Source organism: Elaeis guineensis, chromosome 9, assembly GCF_000442705.2.
Source record: "Elaeis guineensis isolate ETL-2024a chromosome 9, EG11, whole genome shotgun sequence".
In the NCBI taxonomy this organism is placed as follows: domain Eukaryota; kingdom Viridiplantae; phylum Streptophyta; class Magnoliopsida; order Arecales; family Arecaceae; genus Elaeis; species Elaeis guineensis.
Window position 1 is genome coordinate 3,141,166 of NC_026001.2, and position 6,000 is coordinate 3,147,165.

Sequence of the window (6,000 nt, forward strand, 5' to 3'; positions counted from 1 at the left end):
TACAATCCTCAAAAAATAACATCCTTGTCAAATGCCATATCTTCCACAAGTGAAAACACTTCTATTGATGTCAGTTGATTGAAATTGAAGACTTTCATTTCGTTTTTTTGGTCTATCTACAATGTGAGTGGACTTGACATGGATCAACGGGTCTTTAGGCAATCTGTGCAGCATTCGCTCTAGCCAATTAAAGGCATCCATGATCCATTTGCCAAGGAGCACTGCTCTCTTCGCCACTTCATTGCCTCTTCGGTTCCATGGTCATTGGTGGCTATCATAGATTGGTGTAAATGTGGGAGATAGGTCCACTCCCTGCTCGGTTCCCTAGTCATTCATGGCTATCAGAGATTGATGCAATACATGGAAGATAGGTGAGCATTAGTTGGGCTCCCCCAGTTACTGGATTGCCATGTTAGGTGCACATTTAGTGCCATGTCAAACACCAAAAATACACTTCATTTTTGCCAAAGTGCACATGATCTTGACCTATTCTAGGCCCAACCTATAAGCGGGTCCTCACTGCATAACCTTGATTGCGGAACTACATAACCACTTTATCATCCATGGACCTTATCTTACCTTCAAGCACAAAAGAAATTATATCCTATACTATGTGCATCAACGTGATTGTGCACCATGCCAATCACCTCATTTCTTCTTCGTGGTCAATCACAGAGGCTAGCATGATGAATGAGATATATAGAACAAAGATAAAATGATTGGCACGGTGCACTGCCACATGATGCACATAGTGTAAAATATAATTTTTTTAAGGGCAAACCCCTTAGGTTGATGGTATCCTTCAAAAAAATATTCAGAAAAATTTGAATATTACAAAGGCAAAGAAATCAAGCATCGTTTAATAATTATATTATTGCAGTAATTTTCCATATGAGTGATGGTAAGATTGGCTTTGCAGGTGCTAATTGATAGGTGGGTTATTTCCAAATGGGAAGGGTGGCGCGGATGGCTGCTTCACATGAAATTGGTCCAGCACCCAGATACCCTCTGAAATCACAGGCATATCTGAAAAATTTGATAGCCCTGTCATGATGCCCTGCACCTTTGCTATCACCTGTCATTCGTGGCGAGCAAAAGAGGAGCACCTGAAACAACTTTGCTGCATCAATCCTGGTCATTACTGTTGCAGTGAAAAGAGATCCATGAAAACCCACACAAATATTTCCAGCCACAGGTTAACCATCCACCCCTCTGGGGCACCCAATCATACTGTTTAAGAGCTTGCAAACGGTTTGCAGGATCTGAGGACCACCTGAGCATCAGAATGCATCGTAGCTTGCAATCAGATCGATAAATATATGGACCACCCTAAGGGACAGCCAACCTAACATCTTTTGGCTACTGTTCGTATGCGAGGATGATGAGGGTACTACTCTTGTCCCCATCTCTGCACTGGTTAGGATATGGGGCTCTCCGACTCCTGTGCTGAATCAAGTCCAAAGGCTTCTCACGTTCAGCTTCCAACAGAGTCGAGCAAAGGCCAATGCTCAGCACTCACTATTTTCAGCATCCTGCACCAAAATATACGGCCACGCATGCAGAATCATCACAAGCTCAATCCATATCGCAGGATTGGTAAACAAGAATTATAATTCTACTTTGGCTTTATAACATCTTAGAAGGCGTTTGGTATGGAGTGATCTATCCAAAATGAAGGATGATGTGGATAAAGATGATGGGATCATTGCTGTTGCGGCCAATTCCCTCGTCACTTGATCGTCCGGAACGCGCACCTATAAGAAAAGTCCTCACTGACCGGAGATATCTCCGGCAGAGACCCTCCGATGCTTAAGTCAGAGAGGAGACTAGGCAACAGCGAAAAAATCAGGGGCTCAGCGAGAGAGAGAGCTCTTGAGAGCTTGAGAGCTTACCAAAACTGTTGTCTTACCGTGTTTTATAGTAGAATGCGGTATGGTCCCGTCATTATTGGTGTAGACAACTGGAGAGTTATCAAATCGTCAGGGGCTATCAAATCGTCGTGAGTTGTCAAGTCATTGGAATTAATCCATGTCCTTGGCAGGACAATGCTCCATGGCGGTCGTATAGCATGTCCTTAGCAGGACAACAGCCCATAGCGGTTGTACGGCGTTCGGACGGACTGACTGACTATATGTCGGTATTTGGTTGCTGGAACGTCGGGTGGTGATGTAGGCTAATCTGGTGCCTTGTGAAAGTCGGATGTCGGCTGCCACCCCCGACAGTGAGTCGGTGATATGGGTTCGGCCAGTTAGAGACAGTATTGGCCTGTTTGGCCGGCGCTTCTTTGGCTGAATATTGTCGACGGTTATTGTCGAAGTCGTCCGTCCATCCAGCGGGTAGAGTCGGGCGTCGGTTGGACCGTTCCGAGGATAAGTCGACATATAGGGGTCGGTCGGTATATCCTAACAGTTATCCCCCCACTCCTGAGTCTGATGTCGTGTTGGCCCGCGTTACCATGTGGGCGACGGCCTCGGACGAAAAGGGTGGTTTTCTATCACGTCATGTCCCGACTCTGACGACCGTACCAATGGACGATCCGGTGTCAGACGTCTCATCGAGATGCAAACCACCGTCGGTTAATTAATTCCGAGACGTGATTTTTCCACCACACATCGAGGGGCTATTGGGCCGGATCGTTCGTGCAGATGGAGGCGACGTGGCTCGATCTGGGGTAGATGCGTCAAAACGTCGAACCGAGGAAGGGCCCAGGCACTACCACGTGTCAACATCCGAAAAATCCTCGTTCGGCGTGCTTTCATCTCGACCATCGAAGGACCCTACATATATGCTGCCACTCGTACCCAAAGCTTCACTTTTCACTGTCCTGTTTCTGGCACTGAGGCCCTATCGAGTTATCTTGTCTCCCAGTTTCAGGTAGCTGTTTCTTTCCTCCTTCTCTGAAAGCTCTTCTCGAAACTTTTCATTCTTGTCCCTTTACATTTTCGCTCCCTTTGCATTCTCCTTTCTATTTTCTTTTCTTGGGCTAGCGTTATGGCTAGAACCTCTCCTCGAGGAAGTCAGCCGGAGAACCCGACCAATGATTCCCGGTCAACCCCGGAGGCGGAGGCTTCTTCGCTTTCGACGTCGAATGTCAAATGGCTTAGGGAGCAATATGGTATCCCGGAGCAGTTCTGACTTTTCGCTCCTGGGGCCGGGGGTCGAGTTAACAACCCACCTTCGGATCAGGTGGCCTTTTATGTTGAGGACCTTCGGGCAGGTCTTCGCTTCTCGATCTTGGAGTTCGTCCGGAATGTCTTGGATTATTACGGGCTTTGCCCGGCGTAATTGGTGCCGAACTCAGTCCGATTAATAATCAGCTTCGCTTTGTTGTGTCGGCTCTTGCCGACCTTTCTCCGCATCTCTCTCTTCCGGACGTTCTTCGTCCTCCGACCCCACCCGAAAGTCCGAGGATGGTGGTTCTTCAATCTCCAAAAGAGTCTTTCATTCATCATCGATCTTCTATCGTTGATCCACGGATGGAAGAACCAATTTTTCTTCATTTCTTCTCCGCTATCTTGGGGGTTTCCTTCTCGCTGGGGCGACCCTCAAACTCAGCTGAACGAAAACAGTTGGGTGGAGGTAGAAGACCGAGAGGACTTTCACCGACTGAAGGATATGTCGGTGCTGAAGCAGAGAGAGCTCGTCACTGAACAAGCTCTCTATGATGCCGACCTAAGTTTGGTTCTCTGTTTAGGTACAGTTTGGTCTGTCGGTTGTCTTTTGACTTTTCCATCCATCTTCGGACTTGTGCTAATCTTTCGTTGAAATTGCAGGCATGCCATCGAGAGTAAGACTTACAGATGCCGACATTCGGTAGCACGCGGTGAGGAAGAGACCGACGTCCGGGGTCGGACCTTCGTAGCCACCCAAGAGGCCCCAGACATCATCCCCTACTGTCGTTGCTAGGGCGGTTGTACAGCCTGACGCTGAACGAGCGTCGGGCTTTGAACCGATCATCGCCTTATCGGTGCCGGTGGTGCCATCCGAGGCACCGTCCGAGGAAGGGGCAACGGAGGGGGCAGCTGAAGGAGTGTCGGTGCCCCCGCCTGTGGAAGAGGTTCGGATCGAAGCAAGTGAGCCCGAACGACCTGCGGTGGCTCCCGTCGCGCCCTCGGGAGGAACTCAGTTGAGTTCAAGCTTTCCATCCCACTCTGATCTCCAGGCCTAGGCAACTGATCGGGGGAAGGCTCCGATGGTACCGATGGATGACTCAAGGTCGGCGGGCCGCACCGCGTCGACCGACGTTCGGGTTTCTAAGGGGTCATCGGCCCTGGCCAACCACAATTTGGCCAGGAGGTTGTGTCAGGCAACCATTCTTCTGGCCAATCGGGAGCTCTTGAAGAGTCGGTCTGTGATCGAGACGCTCTCTTCCTTCTACCCAACCATGATCCAGGTGAGTTCTTCTTTTTCTTTCCTCTCCATCATTATTTTCATCATTTTATTTTTCTGACGATCGGTCTTCTACTTGCAGCTGATCTACAACATGTCCGAGTTAGAGGTCGGGTATCGGAGATTTGGCGACGTCCGGGCGGCCTGGAAGGATAGGGCCAAAACTGCTGAAGCCGAGAAGGCGACGTTGGTGGAACAGCTGAAGCTGTCGGTCGACCGTGAGGCTAGGCTCGAGGAGGAGATTTTCTGACTCATCGATGGCCTGACTGCCTCGGAGGCCGAACTTTAGTTGGCCCGTGAGCAGGTCAAGCGCAAGACCCATTCCGTTCATCGACTGCAGCATGAGCGGGATGGCTGTATCAGTGAGCTCGAGGCCGAGTGCGAACAACTTCAGGTTAGCTTGAAAATCTGGCTAAGGTCGAGGAGAACCTATCCTCCGCCCAAGCTGACGCCGACATAGCGATGGCGGAGGCGAAGTCGGCTAAAGAGGCGCTGAGCCGGGCGGTGGAGGACTTCCACAGCTCGGATAAATACCGGGAGGAGCTTCTCGAGAGCGGCTTCGCCTCCTATCGAGTGGGGTATGAGGACGCCCGGGATGCAATCCAGAGTCTGCATCCGGAGCTCGACCTGAGCAGCATCGTCCCTCCGGGGTCGGAGGACCAAGCCGCAGAGGAGGAGGCCGACCCAATAACAGAGGATCAGACGGCTGCGGAAGAGGTCATCCCTGGGTCGGTGGAACAGGCTACCGAAGGTGAGGCGGCTCCAACCTCCGATCCCACTCCGACCCGAGCGGGTACACCAATCGCTCTCGAACTTTTCTCGATGCAGGAAGTCGATTCCGACGAGTAGTCGGACTGTCTGCTCCGTTATTTTGTTTCACCTTTGATACTTGTAATCAGGCTTCGATCCAATTTTGTAAGTCTAACTTCAACTAAATGAAATCGAAGACTTTTCAAATTTTCCCTGTATGCGGTTCAAATTGTATGTCTCACCGAGACATCCCCGAGTGTATAGGTCGTAGCTCTGACATACCTCGTTAGGACGTTCGATAGGATCCAGCATAGTTGATCAAGATAGTTAGTGGCGTGCGCCATGCTAAGGGCAGAGCAAGCCCCGATCGCAGGCCGACGTCCTGACTGTCGTACAGATTGCATAGGATCCGATGGTCGAGAATCATCCCGACTGTAGGTCGAGCGTCCATTGCCCATACCTTGGTCGGGCATGCACGTCGGGTCGGGTGTCGGTCGACCGTGAATGTAGCTTGTCGACACGATCATTTCGTAGAATCTGATAGTCGAGTAGTGTCCGACGTATTCGGTTAGAATAACGATGACAAGTCGAATATCCGTTGTCCAACCCTTGGTCGGACGTATACGTCGCGACGTATGATAAATGGTGGCAAACCGAATATTCTTCGATCGATCGTGACCAAGTCGGTATATCACGAATGCGACTGCAGTCGTCTTGGCATTTTGCCCTCCTTAGTCGAAGCTAAGTTGGCAAGTTAGCCAGCCGCATTGATCGGGAGTCGACTGTGGAAGGAGCGCGGCTTCAACTTAGAGAGGTTTCATCGCCAGCGCTGGCCTTCCGTTAGCGTAGATAGAACGGTTC